The sequence below is a fragment of the Formica exsecta genome, unplaced genomic scaffold (genome assembly GCF_003651465.1).
Source record: "Formica exsecta isolate Colony F162 unplaced genomic scaffold, ASM365146v1 scaffold51, whole genome shotgun sequence".
Lineage (NCBI taxonomy): Eukaryota > Metazoa > Arthropoda > Insecta > Hymenoptera > Formicidae > Formica > Formica exsecta.
In genome coordinates this window covers 1,193,228-1,214,605 of record NW_021852343.1, presented here as the reverse complement: position 1 = coordinate 1,214,605, position 21,378 = coordinate 1,193,228, and the positions used below count along the sequence as shown (strand labels likewise).

The 21,378-nt window shown below is 35.1% G+C and overlaps 1 protein-coding gene across 3 annotated transcripts in view; it reads left to right on the top strand.

Annotated features, from left to right (window-relative positions):
* Positions 1 to 21,378, top strand: part of LOC115241722 — a 105,520-nt gene that overhangs the window by 17,573 nt on the left and 66,569 nt on the right. The gene's annotated exons all lie outside the window — the stretch shown is intronic.

Genomic DNA, 21,378 nt, shown 5'->3' with positions numbered 1-21,378 from the left:
CATTAAATTTTATATTTTAAAAGATATGCATACAATGTGTGTGCACATATTTGCATATTTTATAAAATTCTCATTAAAAATTTCATTATTTTTTATTATTGTAATTTAATAATTTTTTTATTATTGGAATTTCTTCATTATCTTTTTTGGAATTTTCTCATTGTATATATTAAATACTGACAAGTGTGGTCAAAATAGTCAATCCAATTCCATTAATATATATAATAACATAGTAATATTAATTTACTGTTAACATTATTTTTATTCATGCTTTCTAAATATATTTTCGTATTTTATTTATTCATATAATATATGTAGAGATTGAATTATTTATTATATTTATAAAAACAAAAGAAAAGTAATTGAAGTGAATTTTATAAAATTAAAGGAATGAATATAACAGAGAGCTGAGGACACGTATTAAAAAACAGTGTAATTAATTTTAAAATTTTAAAAATTTAATTATGTACAAATTGGTTTTTTAAACTACCGACTTTTGATATCAACGAGATCAACTCGGTTTAACTTGTGCATGATTACAAGCCTCGTTATGTTTATGATTCCCAGTGCGTCGAGTTAGTTGGAATTAGGGAATTTACAAAGCAATTCCTATTATCGCTGGCTACGCGTTGGCTCTCCACCGCACTGAAATAATTATACTTCGATGAATATCGCGGAACGTCATGTCGTGTAAGCCGTCGTGGCCGAATCGCTCGCGAAGTTTGCGGACAAGCCCGCATAGTCAAGCCAGTCCTATTTATCGTAGTTGTTTGTCAGTATTTATGGCGCTTTGCACCACCGATTTTTCCAGAGGAAAATAATTTATTACGCGGAAACGTCGCGAGCCCCACCCTTTCTCTCTTCCACTTCTCCACCCTAACTGTTGTAATTTCTCGAGTCTGTGTTTTTACGGCGCTATCACTATGACATATTGGCATCTTTTTTGGTTTAAAAAATTACTTGTACACCGTAATTTTAGATTCTTGATACCTTCAAATATCGCGTTTAAACAGAAATATGATCTATGTAAATTTTGGGCGTTCTACTTTGAATAAATTAAGTTTTCAACGCAGGAAATGATTACTTCGTTTGTAATTATTTGCAGTAACAATAATTTTATCATCAAAGCCATAAAAATACAACATTTTGAAAAAAAAACAAATCAATTTTAGGAAAAATAACCTGATTTCAAAATAAAAAAATCGCCGATATATTTTAATTCAGAATTGTTTGTAGATATTTGGTTTTTTTTCGCGTTTGTGAATGCATCGTTTAAAAGTTACAATATATTTACATATTGACGAAAAACACAACTTTATTAATTTTCAAGATATTTTAAATTTACCTGCATCATATTTTTTAAAAATTATTTGTGGTTTATAGCGATTTTTCTTTTGTTTTTAATTAAATTTTTTAAAAGTTACAGCATATTAACAATAGCCTAACAACGCTATGGTTATTAAATGATACAATTAAAAACGAGAAGAAAATTACTACATACAACTATAAACGAAATATTATTGTCTATTGAAAACTTTATTTATTAAAAGTACATGCTTCAAATTTATATAAATAGGAAAAAAGGATATTTATTACGTTTTTGATTTTATTATTAATCTAAAATTACACAATTGATTAATATACGAGTTACACTCATGATTTTCACGTCGCAAATTTTTTCCTACACTTCACATTGAATGTAAATCATTTAAATTATCACACATTGAAAACTTGTGTAATATACAAAAAAAAAATTGCAACATATGCATATTTTTTTAAAAAAAGTTACACATATTTTCAACGTATGGTAATTTAGATAATTTACATTCACATCAGTGTGAAATGTAGGAAAAATTTTGCGACAAACATCATGATATTACTGACATTATTGACATACATCATGTAATTCGTAATATTAATCAATCATCTAATTTTAGATTTACAGTACATATAATTTCATCAAATTTAGATTTACGATATACGTCATCACATTTATAATACATTATTACAACATATACGTCAATATACGTCCACTCTGTCTTATATAGGAATATATATCTTCTTTTTTGGAAATATTAAAGCAAAAATAGAATTTGTATTATACAGGGTGTCCCAAATTTAAATGTCAAAACTTTAGGAGCGTGTAGGGGATCGATAAACTAAGACAAAAAGTCCTTTAGAGATTTGCTCGTTTTTACTTCGTTTTGAAGAAAATCGCAAAAAATGAAACAGATAATTTTCACCAAAAAACTTAAAACAACACTAAAATTATTAGATTTATCAAAAAGTATTATAAAATAAAAATTGTAGAACATGGAATTAAGAAAAGAGAGTGAGTTAAAATCCACCTGAGGTAAAATTAGATTAGAAACAAAATTTCACGTTGTCGCGTATTTATCTACAATCCTCTAATTCCATGTTCTACAATTTTTATTTTATAATACTTCTTGATAAATCTAATAATTTTAGTGTTGCTTTTAGTTTTTTGGTGAAAATTATTTGTTTCATTTTTTGCGATTTTCTTCAAAACGAAGCAAAAACGCGCAAAATCTCTAAAGGACTTTTTGTCTTATTGTTAGTTTATCGGTCCCCTACACGCTCCTAAAGTTTTGACATTTAAATTGGGGACACCCTGTATAATGATCGAAATGTAATATCGTCATGAGGAATACGCGAGAGCGTGCCAGAAAAGTTGCGTTAATCGAAAAGTCGTCTCGTATCTGGCTGCGGAATAAAGTTGGCATTTCTCGCATGCACAACAGACATCGCGCGAGTAAAGGCATCGTCGTCTCGAGCTGTCCCGCGCAACTTTCGTGTCTCGTTCGTATTCGACGTTGCACGACACAAAATTTGCAAGTAAATAAACGGAACCTAAACGTCCATCTCTCTCTCTTCGAGTCGCTGGTACATCGACTCGTGTAGAGTCAGGCCGATAAAGATAACAGAGAAGTCCATTGTATACATAGAGTAATTGAATATTTCTGAAAAAAGAGTCGTTTATTTTTTCGCCAAAATTTATTATATTTGAGTCTAAAAAAAATTTTTTTTTATACCTGAATATATATATCTTTTTGAATTTCTCTATTCGTTCTCATGTATTCCCCGCGATATCTATCTTTTTTACTTTACTTAATTATCGGAATCATCGACATTTCTCTGATGTTGGCAGTATAATATAATATAATTCCCGGAGTCAATGATATTAATTGTGTGGGCAGATAAAGAGAAAATATAATATAATTCCCGGAGTCAATGATATTAATTGTGTGGGCAAATAAAGAGAAAGAGAGAGAGAGAAAAAATATTTACATGCACGTTGTTCGGTATATAATTTAGCATGCGTTTAAGAGATCGTCAAGAGTTCAGGCTAAATTTAAATATTTGAACATATGAACAGTTTCCAAACAATTAAATCGCGAATAATAGATATTGTTCGACTTATAGTTATCACGCGCTACGTAGGAGTTATCGACTCCCCTGACGACTGTAATCGCAGAAGTAGTTTCGAGGATCCGTTTTCAGCGGTCGACGCTAATAGTAACGCGATATTGAGTTTCCGTTGTATTTACGAGTACCGGTCTTTACTGCGAGGTAACATAGGTATTCCCGTGTCGTTAGGTTACCGCGCGACCGCGATTCCACGGTGCAATATTACACTCTACTTATATCGCGAGCGTGCCAAGTGAGCTTTGCGAATGGCGGTTTTGGATTAATTAGTTTTGGTTTGGCTTGGATCACATTGCTGTTACTCCGTATAAGCGCGATTAATTCGCTAGTAGTAATCTAACTTCTATTAAACTAGAAATTATCACTCTATTTATGGAATTTTGATATAATTGATGAAATTTTTTCTTCCCTATAAAAGGATTTTTTATTTTAGAGTTTTAAAATTCTAAAAATATTTTCTAGCGATAAAGTATAAAAAATAAGAATCTGAATGTTAAGGTTAATATCTTTACATATCATAACTTTAACATTCTCTTTATATCAAAATCGTATCAAGATCGAGTTTTGATGGATTAAAGTCATCCGGAAAAAAATACTAGATGTCCGAGAAAATATTCTAATTAATGGGAATTATTTTAAGATATTGCATATGAAATTCATATTTCGATGAATTAAGTTTTAGACGATCTCTCGGTAAAATTTGGGAATTTTTATAATCTAATGCATCGCAGAAAACATTTAAAAAAGTAATATACAAAATACATATTATATACACGTAAATTGTAAACGGAATTTATTTTACAATTGACTTTTTGATCGCAAGTTAAATTATCTGTCTTTTTTTTTTTTTAGAATTCTTAATATTATATATTTATTGATCTCTATTAACGATCACATATAGCTTGCTTATTTTTTTATCATTTTTGCGCTACAATAGTTTATTGTATTACATTTGTTGTAAAATCGTTTTGTGTACAGACCTACCGTTTGAATCAACACAGCTGAATAAACATTCATCGACAATACGTTTCTCCCCGGTAATCTATTGAACTAATATTTTTATTTGTATACGCATCCTATATATACACATATAATCCGGATTGCAATGCCACCGTGTTTATTATTAATAATACATATGCGCAGTACACACATATGTTATAATATCATGCTCGTCAAAATCAATAATATTTGTTGTGTGAACTTGGAGTTAACGGATGTAATAACGGATCAAGAGAGCAAGTTATTTGAATCATCTGTCCACAAGTGGCATTAATATCATAAATTGTCGTCGTCGAACGGTATATATCTCTCTCTTTCTCTCTCCCCCTCTCTGTATTTCCTTTTCTTCATAAGTACCTTTTACCCTGACGTCTATTAGAACTTCGTTATTCAATGCGGTCTTTTAATGGCGCTTTAACGATGACATAATTTATCTTTCAATGATCGTCTCGATCATTATTGTCCCGCCGTCTCATTAATTTCTCAAAGTTTAATCATAAATCTGTATAAAAGAAGGAGAAGAGGAAATCTCGAGAGACAGAGATATAAAGACGAAAAAGAACGACTAATTGGCCATTTGATTTATGATAATTATGAACAATTATGATAATTATTTCTTTTATTTTATAAAAGGTTAATGTAGGGAGTGAAGAGAGATAAGATCCCTCAAGTACACTTTAGATAATGTATTTGCGACAGATATTTCTATCTAAATAATTTTATGTTAATATGATATATATTTTAATGTTATACACATTTTTGAAAAGAGAACGCATAGAATACGTATATTAAAATACACGACACATATGGAATTATAAATAAGATTCTATACAGAATTCTGTCGAGATTTATAAATCGTCTAAAGTAGCGGGGCTTTAGAATCTCGAGTCTGCTCAGGTGATGTAAGGAGGAGCAAAATATGTTAACAAAAGTGATGTTAGAATGCACTTTGAATAGTCAATTTTTATCACGTTTTCGTGTATAAATGTACGTAGAGTTCGCATAAGATGGAGAGCTGGTTAACTTTCGAACCTTTCTCGAGTAATTTTTAACAGGTGCGTTTTTTTTTTTCTAACTGTACTAACGCATAAAGCAGGAAAGAGCGTAGATAAAGGAACGCGAGAAGAGAGAAATTCAGATCGGAATATAAAAATATAACAGCCCGCGATGCATTCGATTCGATGCATCGCCCGTTAAGGGCGATGACAAGCCGGCTCACAATAGCTTCACGCGCGTGTCTTCGGTTCTCCACTTTTAAGTCCACTCCATCTTCTTTCAGTATCATCTTGGAATACCGCGGTCGGTTCTCTCGCTGTTACTAGAACCAGGAATGATGTCGAGAGGAAGTCCTCTCTCTCGCCTCGATTGCTCTCACTTATTCGATAGTTTCCCTTCGTATATGTATAATGGCATCGCGATCATTCGGAACATAATTCAGCCCCAATGATCGTCTCGATCGTTAACGTCCCGCTCCCGCGGTCTCGTTAATTCTCCGGCTTGAGCCTTTATACGGCGCGCGTTTAGATGCGGTGGGGGAGGGGGATGACGGTAGAATTGCGGCGTGCGGAGGCGCCGTCCGTGTGGATGGGAGGACGGGGGGATCGGGGCGGGCACCAGAGAGAGAGATAGTCACTATCAATTTTCCTCTAATGGGAGTGCAGCGCCGTAACGAGGTCGTACGAGAGAACCGGGGGGGTAACAGTGTCGCGAGCGATCGCACACTCGCGGTAACGAACTCACGAACATATTGCGTCACCGACATTAATGACGTAACGAGAGAATTGACGATGCCACGTTGCCTCTCAGACTCTCTAAAGCTTGAGAAATTTTCCGAAAATTCGAGTCTCTTCAAAGATCTTCCCTTTCTCCCTCCCTCTCTCTTTCTCTCCCTTTCCCTCTTCCTCTCTCTCTCTCTCTCTCTCTCTCTCTTTCTCTCTCTTTGGGTTTTATGATGTTGTTTTTGATGGAAAATTCAGAAGCCGAATGATGATTTTTTGTACAATTATATGCGTTTGTGCGTGATATTTTGTGCTATGTAACACTGCGCGAAGAAACTTGTATCAAACTTTTCTTATTAGATCTGTCATTCTAGCTCGTCGGAGGCGACGAAGCCTCCCGAGGATGCAACTTTTATTTTTTAAGAGCGATTACGTGCTCGAACCTCCGGGAATGGGAAATAAATTTTGATTGTAAAATATGATCGATATTAATCTGATAAATCGTAACGTATTTAAATAATCAATCGGTTTCGCATAAATCTTTCGGACACGTTAGAAGAAATCGTTTGTCTAGAATTTGTATATCGTATTACATAGTAGATGTGCATAAAGTGCATCAGGTAAATGTGTCTTTTGTTAGACGCGCACTGTCATCGCGGAGATATGCGAATGTGCGTACTTACCGCGCGTATTACGGCACGGAATTTCCGTATTTGCGTTACGGCTGGTATCTAGACGCATCGTGTCACTATGATATACGGATTTACGTGATGTTTACGGAATCCGAGCCGCGTCACAGAAGACGACTGGTGCAATTGGAAGCTGCCACTAAATCATTGACTTACTGAGTTCAAACGCGCTTTCGCTCGACGAGGCCATGCGCTTTTACGGTTTTCAAACCACAATTCAGAAAGACGAAATAACGCTCTGGTATAACTACGACATACATTTTAATACATTGTATTTTATTCATAGTTTAACAAAATTAGAAAACATTTAAAAATCAACGTATTTTGGAGATTACGTGCGCGGATTTAGTGTACTATATGCAATAATTAAGCAATAATTATTTTTTGTATTTCTTAAAATGTAACATATATTCTCTCTAATATCAAAATTCAGGAAGTGAATTTAGTTGATATTTGTGTGTTATATCTAGAAAATTATGATGCCACATGTAAACGTGAAAAATGAAAAATCGTCGATCTCGAAAATGATTTATGGAAATCTGTCTTTCTCTTTTTTGCTCTCTCTTTCTCTCTCTCTCTCTCTTTTCCTATCCAACATTTGTTGAACGATCGTATCGTTCGATGTAAATGCATTTCATGAATATGCATGCATGCTTTATACGCATTCCCTAATTATCGTATACACAATTTTGCTAATCGATAACATCGAGCTGGCGTATCGCAAAAACATTGTATTATATCCACGTCAAATGCGATCCTATTAATTTGTGCAAATCAGTTTCGTAATCCGTAAAAATATATTTCAGAGTTACAAAAAATATACATGAAGACGCTCACACACACATACATGATACATTTTCTAAAATAGTTTTTAAAACAGTGAATAAATATTTCGATAATTTTTTTTTTTTTTTTTTTTAATTAACGCGCGAGATTATCGCGAAGCAATAAAACGATCAGAAAAGTTGCGAACAGCACAGAAAACTCTTCGTGAAAAATATGAAAATTCAAGAGGGATCGTCCCGCTCGCCACTGACGATCGGTCATTGTGGTTTTGCGCCCCGGCAACGTAGAAAATTACTAATTTTATTTCTAGTTCTGTGCTCGCGTGACGCTTCCTCTGAGTCGTCGTCGACTTTCCCGGAATTAACGAAGAAATTTTCGTAACTCTTTCCGCATACACCCCAAGCGAAACGGGGAGGACTAGCAATGAGAAAGGAGGGCATCGCCGCCCGCCCACCCTCGCGGAGGATGAAGTGTCGGCTAATGGCGATAAGCCGTCCGCCGGAAACGAGCATTTCTGCGGGAAGTTGGCGAGTTCAGCGTTTTCATCCCTATCCTCCCGCGCATATGCGCAAGTGCGAGAGAGAAAGAAATTGCGATCTGAAAAGAAAAAGGTAAAAACGAGGTACGCGGAATGAGAGATTTGACGAGGTAGCTGAAAACTCGCGGCAAGGAAAATTTTCCGTACGCGCTCGATGATGCTTTTTCATCGGCGGGCTTTTTCGCATCGTGAAGTTCGCCGGCGCGTAATTCAGATCTTACGGTTGTTTTAAGTTTCATACGGTTTTTACGACGGATCCCGGCGCAACGAACGAATTCTCGAGGCTACCAGGCGCGGATAGTTCGACAAATGTCGGAGGATAAGCGAGGCGAGGGCGGGAATAGCGCGCGTTGCGTCGTTCCCGACGTGCAGAAATTCTCTGTATGGTCTCATATTTTCTCGAGAATGTGGTAGAAGCGCCATGAATCTCGGCGGTTTTGATATTCACGGCGATAAAGATCGCATGTTCTCGTAAAGATAATTATAACAGTCTCTGAACATTAAATTCTCCAATGTTCCGCGCACATGTGTGACGTACCTATAGTATAGTTATAAAAAGCTATGAAGAAGGAGAAGTAAAATAAAACGGGAATTTATATTATTCTCGAGCTTCCATACGTCTCAATAAAATTCGAGATATTGTGTGGCATTATATCGCGGCAAGTTACGACCCAAGTTTCACCTTTTGATTACTTGTTTCTTCTTGACGGCGTAGTTTTATTGGCCACACGCGATATTCGATGGTGTTGACCATTTGGAAAACTTGCAAAAGAAATTATACCTGTGTCGCGCGCAATAACGCGTAAATTCTTCTTTTCGACAAGTTTCCGCTGGTACGCTGGCATTCTTCGAAAACTCATCGAGATAAGTGGCTTGCTTTGATGCGGTCGAACCAACATTGCCGAGAATTAACGTCCGCAAAAAGAATCCAGAAAAAGCGCTATATTTATCGGGAGAGTCGTCAAAGTTGTGATTTGTCGCAAAGTTCAAAGAGTAAATTGCTCAGAAATTTCGTTATATTTGACGAAAAAAAAAGTCAGAGAGGGAGAGAAAGAGAGAAAAATACTAACTATTTATTTAAGGCATCAATTCTTCTTAATTGATCTTCTTAATTAATCTTATGCGCTGATTGTATGAGCAGCAGTTTGCTGATTAATTCTTTTTTGTCATTTGTTCGATTTTAAAGAATTATTAAATTATCCAGCACGTTATTTATTGTGACTGAAATTGTACACGGTTGTACCATAGATATCGAAATTATCATAAGTGATAATAATAATATTTAATAACATATTTTTATGGATATTTTTATGAATATTTCTCTTTATGCTTTTTTAATAGTGAATGTATTTTTTTATTTATGAAATTCGAGATGCATTTTATTAAAAACGCGAGCGATAAATTGCGCTTTGAGAATCCGACTTGCTGACTATGTAAATATTTAGATTACGAAGGAAAAGTATACGATTCTTATAAGGAGTCATTAATTATTTTTATGAAAGTGTTACTGAGATCTTTGAGACTTTCTGCGCTGCATTCGTCACGATATAAATGGAAAAAAAATTCCGCATTAAATATTTTCCTTATTGCTTGAGCGCGTTTTTAATGAGTAAGCTTGATAACAGGAAAGAATAAATTTACTCTTGAAGAAATGTAAGTAGTAGCCTTTTAATACTTTATAAATATAATATCCATAACAATATTTTTAGATTTTAAATTCGAACTGTTACAAACATACTAAATTGCTTTTAAGAAAATGCAAAGCAGATAAAAATTAATTTATCCCAAATATTCATACATATTATATATTTTACTCTATTATTTCTCTCTTTCATGAATTATATTGGGTTGAACGGAAAGTTCATGCCGTTTTTTCGGTTTTCATCTCTTAGTAAAAAACGGAACGAACTTTCCGTTCAACCCAATACAATAACTTTGATCTCATTTGAAAGATAATTTAATACCGAACAAAAAGTTTCCTGTAAACATGGGTCGAAAAATGCTTCCTTAAAAAGTTAGCGCTCAAAAACCTCTGAAATCACGGTTATTATTTACATTTTTACAAATATCAGGGTAAGTATACGTTTTTCAACAAAAAGTACCGAAATAAAAGTTATAGAGAATTAAATTATCTTTCAAATGAGATCAAAGTTATTGTAGTTCGTTCCATAGGTTTTCAAATAATCGTCAATAGCCGAAAAAACACTTTAGTGCCCAAAAACCTCTAAAATCACGGTTATTTTTTACATTTTTGCAAATATCAGGGAAAGTATGCGTTTTTCAACAAAGAGTACCGAAATAAAAGTTATAAAGAATTAAATTATCTTTCAAATGAGATCAAAGTTATTGTAAATAGTTTTATCATGGATTTTTTGTAATTGCTATATATCAGAATGTATAATATAGTCGCAAAGTTCAAAGAGTAAATTGCTTAGAAATTTTGTTATGTTTGACGAAAAAAAAAAGACAGAGAAGGAGAGAGAGAGAAAAAAATATTAACTATTTATCAGAACAAAAGTCTAAGTAATACGATGTAAAAGTGTCATGTACATTTTAGAAACAGACTATTCAATTATTTGGTAAGAGATAATATAAAATTTAAAATCCTTTTTCTCTTTGCAATTGTGTTCCGTAATAATTTATACATCAAATATCGCAGAATATTGCAGACAAACTGCAAGATTTCGCGAAAAGGAAACTCGAAAGCAGACGAAGGTTGATTTATCCAAAATTTATCGGACTGAAACTACTGTATGTCGAGGTCGAGTGGAGGACGACGTCCGAAATTCACGGAAATTCGCAGTAGCCCGAGCTTTTCGGTTCAACGTGACGTAAAAGCAAAACGGGGAAAAGGGTGCAACGGGTTTCTATTTTTTCTTCTTCTTTTTTTTTTTTTTTTTTTTTTTTTTTTTTTTTTTTTTTTTTTTGCGTTTTCTCTTTCTCGGCAGCTGACACGCGGACTATGCGCGTGGACGCGATTATTTAAAGGCAAATGTATGCGTTTGCACGAGAGAGGAACTACATACATTTCGGTATAGAAGATGCGGTGCGGGAAGACGGAAAGAGGAATCTACACGAGAGAGGCTGGTAGATCGGCGAAGAGAAGACTTAGTTATCCCGAAAGGAATGGCGGAATAGGATTCTCTGGTTTCCAGGCTAACCCGTCGCGCGAATAACCTCCGAGGCGCACGTACCTTTTTCACGACACCGCTGCCGAGGTAGCTCGAGGCGATGAAAGCGCGATTGCGGGTAGGTTGACTCGCTTCGAGTAGAGTTTCGCTCGCAAACGGATTATTTTAGGGGTGGGAATAGCTATTGTTGGTTGTGTGTTCGCGACTGTATTAGAGCGTTATTGATATCCGCGTAAGTAAGGTTTGTTGCTGTTAATGCGAGGTAGTTAAGATTGAAATAACGATACAGTCATCTTGCCATCGGGAAAAGAATATCACAGTCCTTGTCAAACTTTTTATTCTATTTTATTCGATCGTGTGTCTTTTAAAACGATTAACATCATTTTGTTCACGCAAGATTACGATTATCTTTCGCGCTCGATTCGATGTCAATTATCTTTGCGACGCGATGTCTCCGCTCAACGTCTCCCCCGAGGAAAATTCGGGAACTGGAATTCCATAAGAGGAATATACAAGCATTGAAGGAATGGCGGCGTCCTCTAAATCCACCGTGGGAAGCTGCAATTTGCGCAATGCCGAGCGTTATCGCGTTACGATCCCTCTGAATGCTGTAACAGCTGCTTTCCGGCGTATCCGGCGGAATCGAAAGCGTTATCGGGTAAGAGATTCGTTATCGTCGCTGTCGCCGTAAGAGACATTCTCGCCTCCCTGGCGTCGTTATATCCGCGATTCGCGTCGTTACAACGAGAAAATCAAGCAAACGGCGGTTTCCGCGGACTCGGCGTCGAAACGAAGACAGAGAGAAATAGATAGATAGATAGATAGAGAAAGAGAGGGTGCAGGAAATTCGGGAACGGCGTTTCCCCGTAGGAGCAGTCGGCGCCAGTCAGACAAACTTGTCCAAGCCGGAATAACCGACCCTTAAGAACCGTCGAGGCGACGGAGAGTACCTACGGGAGAGGAAAGACGGGTTTCCATCACTACCTCATTGTTTCCGCGCGATTCCCGAGGAATTTCTCGAATTTCCTCGCTTCCGTTCGAAGGCATCGCAAAATTAGAGCGTCGAGTTCGGAACGATGCATAGGACCATGGTTCTTTCAGCCATCTTGCCGTCGGAAGTGTACGGAAAGTCGGAATTTTACAGTTTTCTTCGAAAATTTCGGATCGAGCAGCTTTCTCGCAGTAATTCTGCTTCGCGTTAGAAACGAATATACGAAATAGTTGTAGATAAATTGAGAAATGAACGATGATGCGATTGCTAAACATATTTTTAATGAATTACTGTCATTCGTTGATGATTCAAAAGATTATCAAAAAAATGGTATATCAGTTATTTCTTTGACTAAATTTTATGTGTTGAAAACAATAAAACATGCAAATAAGACATTTTGCAATGGAAGCAACGCGTATAATATAAATTTATAAATATCTGCTGATGAAAGCATGTTTTTTTAAAAATATCTTTTTCTGTACCGAAAAGGTAGAGACAGTCATCTTTTCCTTCTTTTATGAACTTCAAATAATCGCGGGTGAAAAATCCTCGACCAGATACACTGTCGCGTTTTTCACACGAATTTCTTTTCTTTCCGGTCTTTGGGCCTTTATCGCGCTCTCTTTCCTCTTTCTTTTCCTCCGGTTTTCACGCTTTATTTTGTCACAACTTGACCTCCTCCCAACAACCGCAATGCCGGAAATGTAAATATTTATACCAACGAGCCGTGCAGTTTCGCACGATACTGCATCATTTTTGACACGCGCGCCAACCACATAAATCCGATGAATTGATTTTCCATAGGTCCATGCGCGACGAAAGTAGAACGTGAAAAAGAAAAAAAAAAGAGAATAACGTTTGTTCTCCATATTTTTTAGAAAATGTATTGTTCTTGTAATAATCTACATTATATTTTTAAGAAAATAAGTGTTGCAAGATTTTTATATTTGTACTGAACTCGCACACACATATGTGCACAGAAGCAGATATAAACTTATATATTTTATATTTTTTCCAAAAATTATACGCAGGAGAAAATAATGGCAACTATACGCGTGAACGTATAATAATGTTACATTTTTCTAATAAACTATATATATATCTTTATTTTAAAGGATAAGAATTAAGATTCAAAATTTGAATAACTCAAAGCTCTATCTCATTTAACGTTATATTTGTCAAAATTTATCCAATATAAAATTCGTCGCAGAAAAATGTATATTTTTTTTGATATTACGTTGTTGAATCTAAAAAATATTCATAAACGCGCTATATAAGTTACAAAAAAGTTGAAATTTTTTAGTTGAATTGCCAATTTTTTTTTTGGTTTTGATAGCTATTTCCGCATCTCTATTGCGTCTGGCTGCAACAATACGTTGATTTATCTTTCTCCCTTTCTAAACATTAAATAAAAATTCAGCGAATATGCTATTCCATGTTCAACTTTTCATGCTCAACGGCATACTATCTTTTTTCCTCTTTTTCCAAACCCTTATTTTCAGACACTTGACACCCTTAACAAGTCCATAGTTAAAGCGAGTTCTTTTCAATTCTGGTTTCGAGTGTCAGCAACCATCATAATCTCCTTCCTTTACCTATGATCACTTTCCATCCCACCTCGGCTTCTCTCGTCATCCGAGAATAGGGTGGGATATTCGCCCAGTGGGAGAGAACTAATCTGGCTTCATCGAAGTCCTTCGATATGAAGGGTGGCGAGGAGAGAGTAATCTTCCTTTAAAGTTGACGCTTTCGAAGAAGCGGGACAGACGCGGGTTTCGCGACTTCTTTCTCAATCTCATCTCAATCTTGTGATTGCCTTTCTCGAGTCTACATCAAAAAGTTCCGTTTTAACTACCAAGATCTTCAATATCTGATTCAAGAACTTGTCGACTTACATATTTTCCGAAATTACATTTTGCTAGTAAAATTATTTACGTTAATAAGTTAATTGCTGAGAAATATATGAAACTCGAATAATTTACATCAAAATTTATGATAAACGTTATAAGATTTGTGTTATAATTCGTAAAAATTTTCTTTTTTTTTTTTTTTGTATCATTAAATAAATTAGTATCATCTTTAAATAAATTTAAAAAATGGCATATTTTTTAAACTATTATTTTATCGTTATTACGTAAAGGAGATGCGAATTAAATTACTTGATTTATTCGAATAATGAAGGGAGTTTGTAAATGTTTGGTGAATGCATTTTCACTATATTTCACTAGGTTTAAGATTCTTAAAGTCATGACAGCGAAAAGGTATTCTTCGCCTTCTTCGTGTCATACGAGCACGGTAGGATATTCTCTTGTTGAAGGAGATTTACCATGCTTCATCGGAGTTTTCCGACATCAAGAATGGCTCTTTTGAAGTTAGCATCTCCGTTGAAGAGGGATGATGAGATGTAATTCATGTCGGATCCTTTGACCTGGCAATTGCTGACACTTTCAGCTCTGTTTCAAAAAGTCTAATCTTTCATTAATGATTTCAAGTTGGATATTCATTCCTCTTTATTCGCTTTAAATAAGGCGATAACGAGCAAAATTCTAGTTTACAAAAAATAGATTACGAACATATTTTTTTTAAAGATGCAATAGTTCCTTTTAAAAGAAGTCAAATACTAATATATTTACGGACTTTTGACTTAGTTTGAATGATAGGATGAGATCTATTGTTACGGAAAACCAATCTGCTTTTATCGAAGTTTGAAGGATGCATACTTTCTTTGAAATGAGTACTTTCGTGAAATGAGGAAAATTTTCTATTATTATCTTATTATCTTCATCTTTTAACTGTTTAATTATAATTCTTGATTTTTTTTTGTGAAATTGCGTATTACGCTATATAAAACAAAGATCGGGAAAGAAAATAACGAGAAGATTCAAAGTTGTCCGGATAAAATCTTTTTGCGAAAGATTGTTCCATTGTTCATATTTTGTTATAATTTAGCGTAGTTTAATTCTTTTTTTTCTATTCATTATTTCGTAATATTAGTGTCAAATATTTTTATTAATGAAGATAAATAAAGAAACATACACATACATACTTTTTTGCACGTTTAGAAAAAAAGAATACCTTATACATGTTTTATTAAATATATAATCATAATTTTCAATTTCTTTAATAAGTACCAGTTTTATATTGTTGCTTATTAAATCGGTTGTAGAGAAAGAAAGAGAGAGAGACAGAGAAAAATTGATAAAACTTCTTTATAATTTATTGATAATAATTCGAGATTCTTGCATAATATTTTACTTGAATCGAGAAAAAAAATTGTTGTAAAATGATATTTGGATTCATTTACAACTTCCTTAATCATTAATAGAGTTGTTTTTATACTGTCTTTTTTCAAGTTAATATCATAAACTAATTAATTTTTATGAATCTTTAACCTCTTTGACTTTTGAATATTTGATAGATAAAATAAGTTAAAATTTAAAAAAAATTATTTTATCTGTATTTTACATAGTTTTTTTTTCTTATATTTTTTTCAACCGTTATCATTTTCAGTGGAATAATTCCGCAACATAATAGATATTTTGATTCTAAACCTTAATTTTTTTTTAAATTTTTGGATAATTCTTTTGCCGCTTAAAAGAATTCTGCTTGCTTGATAAAGGAATTTCCTAACCGAGACTAAAAATTCACGAGCAAGGCCAATTTCGCCGAAATTCCATCATCAACAGAAGGTTCTTTTCTGCGTGTTGCCGCAGCGACCACGCGTTCATATTTCCTTTGAAGCAGTCATTAGATCAAGAAGGTGCAGTGTGTCTTCGTCAGGAATCTAATCTGGCTTCCGGGAAGTGCTGCCGCGGCCTCCTTTTGAAGTTAGCTCTTGCGTGGAGAAAGAGCAAAAACCGAGCTGTTCCAGTTTCTAGCACACGCGATTTCTTTATTGCGAGAATCATCGGTTGTTCTGAGGAATTCGAGAAACTTTAAAGTAGAAGCTTTCTCAATTACTCTTATCTGCGAGAAAGAAAGAAGCTGAAACTTAATTGAAAAGAGACTTAGCTCGGTCTTTGTTTTTTCGAGAAAGTTAAGTCGTGAAACTCTTTTTTTAAGAAAAGATATATTCGCAATCTCGTACGAAGCGTTAAAACTCTGCCTAAAATCTTGTCTTTAGAGATTATTATTGCAGTTTTATTTGTTGATTTATTTATCCCTGTTGAAAGTATATGATAGCAATTCTTCTACGGCGACCCCGTTGTTATTTTCCCAGATTTGTTATTGTCAGGTCAAGGACTCACGAATTATTTTTAACGACATGCTTGGGATAAGAATGCTTCTGGAAGACTGCCAATCTCGATTCCCTCGAATCAGGAAGACGAGTGAGTCAGTCTCATACTGCGGTATATAGAATTCGAAAAAACGGACTTGCTTGCCGCTGGGCTTCCACAGTCAATACGCAGCCTCATGCCAAAAGGAAATCGTTTTCCCGTTTTATCTCGTTGCTGCAAAGAACGTTATGAAAGCGTATTCGCGAGAAAATCCCTGATCGGCCCAGAGAACGTCAGTAACAAAATTGTATCTTTACGAAAAGAAGATTTAGATATTACGCGGGCACGCATATGTATGTTACTTACATATACAGGATGTCCCAGAATTACCGCACCACCTGCTAATGACAGATTCTTGAAATCATTTGAAGACGATTTTTCCTCTGCGAAAATATCGAGAGAAATCATTATTTTTTGCAAGTTTCCAATTTTTTCCATTATATATCTTTATAACTAAGCTTTAAATTAAAATTCTCTCTCTCTCTATTAAAATAAACTCTCTCTGAAATTAACTAAAGAATATAGTTTTAATTCTCTATAAAGTTTAATTTGCAAGAAGCCCTTTTTTTTAATAGCTTCAAAATCATCTCCAAATGACCTCAAGAATCTGTCATTAGCAGGTGGTGCGGTAATTCTGGGACACCCTCTATAGATGTGTACAAGTAGATATATATTAACATTGTAATTCAAAATTATATTATGTAAATTTAAATTAAATTTGCAGATCGTGTTTCATAATAATAACATATTTATCACATCAATTTATTATATAATATTTATTGATATGAAAATCTACGAAATTTTTTTGCACCCAAAAATTCATAAATGTTTGAGACGTTCAAATATATATATATATCTAATACTGTAGATAAGTGTAATATTTCTATATTAATTATAAGTGATTCGTGAACACGACGAGTTTGATCCGTAAAACATACTGATCCAGTACTGTATTGTGATAACATAAAGGTTGACATTCAAGGCTGCTTTCATAGCCATTCATTGTATACGGGTTCCTTCTGGAGCATCGCCAACGGTCGATTTTCGCGGGATTCGCTCGACGATCTTTATAACAGTTTCCGAAAAAGGGCTTTGCAAAAGATATTGAGGAAAAAGATGAAAGAGGTAAAAAATACGGGTGCGTGTTCGTGAAGGCAATCGTAAGGCGGAAATTCGTGGGCAATGCGCGACCGTTCCTCTTTTTGCCGACGAAAAATCGTCCTGCCCGCGATCAGAAAATCCCCGGGCGTTATCGGTTACAGGTATCAAATGAGCTGAAAACGTGACGAGAACATTGTCAACGCTCTCGTATCCCTCTCGTGTCCTTGATAGCTTCGCTTTTATGATGATGGAAATCTCGGTACGCCTGGAGAAGCTTTAAAACGCGCATAAAAAAATTGCGCAGATATCACAACGGGGCGTCGGTTTATAACAGCTTTTTTTTTTTATAACTCATTCTATGACTCCCTTGGCGGTTCACGTTTATATGATCGATAATTTGCGATTTATTACTGAACGAGCTTTTCCTCGAGCAAAATCTCATCTATCTCCTATGTCCGCATTTGATATCAAAAGCGTATACAATTATTTACTTGAATAACAATATCCGAAAAAGGATGATAAATTTTTATTATAACACGCTATCGCGTCTCGATATATTTGTAGACGCGATATATATTCTCAATTTCATTAAAATGTTTTAAAATCTCTTAGTATTTATATAGTATTTCAATAATATTTTTCGATATAGGGCATTATACGTATAAATTACGCTACAAACGTGCTATTCGTTATTTACGGTATCACGATGCACCGGTGCATCTTTTTCATCACCGAGAATCTAAGTGATCGTTGGCGAGCTAGTAGTCGGTAGCTCGTGGTAGATCCCTCGGTGCCGGTGCACGTGCGCCATGCCTCATTCTCAGTCGATGGCCTCATCGGAACTATCCATCTTGGAAATTGCCGAACCTTAGTAATCTAAAGTGCCGAAGGCTGCCTCGACCAACGTTGTGAGAAATAGGAACGCTTTACCCGAGATAGACTTTCGCATGTTCGCGTAAGCGAACATCGGCGACATGGTATAAGAATCAACTTTGACCAGCAATATTTTTGTATATCTGTGTCTACCATATATAGGATCACGTATATAGGAATCGAGAATTTATATCACATATGCGCGACACACGTTATATCCTCTCGCATCCAATTTTTAAAATATCTCACATAAATATGAAGCGAATGTGTACTTGTAACATGTGAAAAAAAATGTCATATTATCTTACAGTCGCAATTGATATTTAGAGACTCAACGTGCGCGGGAAGGGATTTTAATTACTATTCTCTTTAAAATTATTATTACCTTAATGTCATTTCTCTTTCTCTCTAGGTTCTTCCAGAGCTTGCATGTAATAAAGAAAAGTTGTTCTGTGCAAGGTACATATAAAAGAAAAATGTCGACTGTCAGTAGCACTGCTAGTAATGCCGGGCGCACATACCGCTCTGCTCGCGCTACAAAGTATATGGTAATCCCAGATGCTGGGAAGATTGTCGTAGGGAAGCGTCTGGTATCTTTTGCCAGGCGCATGGAGATGACTGCAATATATTAGCGTAACGTCTACGAGAATTTTCTACGATCTCGCTACGTTTTACTACACTTACCCTTCGTCTCTTTAGTCGGGCTTCTGATAATCTTTTCGTACATATATAACGCGGTTTCTCGGTCGGTTTTGCGATATTTTCTAAACTCTTAATATAAATTATATTACAATGTCACGAACAATTTACATCAGTGAAAAATCGCATATTGTTTCAAGAATTAATCACCATGTCACGCGAACTTTTCATAAGCATTTTTAAAACAGAAATATAGGCATATAAACAAAAATTATTATCTTTTAATATTTTAATTCCGCTATTTATTTTATTATACGGAAAAAAGTTTATTGCTTATTTAAACATTTATTAATTCTTAGCGACGTCAATCTATTGTACAATACATACTTTATTCGTTATATTTTTGTTACGGAAATTAGGGGATCAATATAAATCAAGGAAAAGAGTTTGATAATTAAAATTATAAATTTCCATACAATTATTTCGATTAAAATTCACACGGTAATATCATTCACGTAATTTTAAACACGCAGGCTTAATTAATACGGAATAGTTCTTTTTCGTATCGTTATTTTTCGCAAGAAAATATGCCGTAATTATTCGGCTACGTTGCTGATCTCTTTTTATCCGCGATGCGACATCACGTCACAGCTGACAACGTTTGACTTTGACAATCTCATCTCGCCATCGAACGAGCTACTTTCTTATACGCGTACATAGAGCAATGCATGCATGCGAGCCGGGTACATAATGCAGTATGCAAATTCCCGAGGCCGGCTAATCCCCCGCCGTCTCATCCACTCTTCTTCCGCGTTATTAACTCGGCCTAAGGTCCGCGACCTAGTTTTTGCATCGTCGAACAAAAGAGCCCGCGGGTCTATTAAGATGCCGACGCCTCGGTGCTCCGGTAACTTTTGATGCATCTACCCGACGGGTGTCTATGCACCTATACAACCGTCGAAGTCACTCACATCTCCCTCCTCGGCGCATTTAAAGCTTCCCTACCTCTCGCTGAGCGTCAACTCATCCGCTATTCACACCGCGTTTCTCGAGGAATTTTCTATTCATCGTACTTTACTCTCCGATAGTTATCACTAGAATTGTTTACGTGTAATTTCGGTTCCTCTAAAATTGGAAGAGACGCGCTCTACTTTACGGTGGAACTTACTTTTTTCCTCGCTCTCATCGCTCCTTTGTCTCGCAATCTCTTATCATCCCCCTTTCATCTTCTTAGAACGTGTCCGTTCCTCCTTACTAATTTTAATTACCTTACACCTTTATTTCGAGAGATTTTGCTCTCGAGCTTTCCTTTGATTTCACGAACCGTCTTTTCTTTGTCTCTGTCTTTTGTTCTGTATCTCTTTCCCTTTTTTTTTTCTCGATGATAAATCATATTATCCCCGTTCGCCCACCGTAAGTCGGAAAATACGTTTCTAAGAGAGGCGCGGATATGAAATCTTCACTTCACTCCCAAGGATTCGTCTTTGAAGTTGTAAGAAGAGCGATTCTTTAGTCAGTCGCTTGAATTTTTATAATAAATCATACTTTACCGATTCTTCAAATTCCGTCCATATTCCATCAAGATGAATAAGTAGCGGTAGTTTAATTGCATTTTTCTTATTATCGAATAAATTCGATAAATTGATTGGCCAACTTGCCAATCACATTTATATTTATCATACTTGGATGTAAACGGATTACAGTTAAATTGCAGATATTATTTATTATCAATCTCCAATATTTCGTTTAAGATATTTTTAAAATATATATTATCTTAATTTGTGAAAAACTGATTGTGGAAAAATTAAGAATATCTCCCTCTTCAAGTATTGTACAATGCTGGCTCTCCCTTTCTTATGTTATATAGGATGAGAGTCAGCATTGTATCTGATATCTTTACGATCCTCTCGTACAACAAAGCCGCATGAGAGTCGTACACACAAAAGTCACCCGCGTAAACTTGGCCGCACTTGTTCCGTTCCTTTGTGTCTCTATTTCGTTCTTTCTATTTTATTTCGAGTTTGCGTTCCTTTTGAGCAATGCCGTTCACCTCAACTTCGACATATCCGCTCGTTGCACGCTTCTTGTTATTTAGGATAACAAATAGTCATGTTAGTTTTTAACGTATCTCGACATACAGATAAATAGAAGAATAGAATATATATTATATAAATATCTCTATAAAAAAA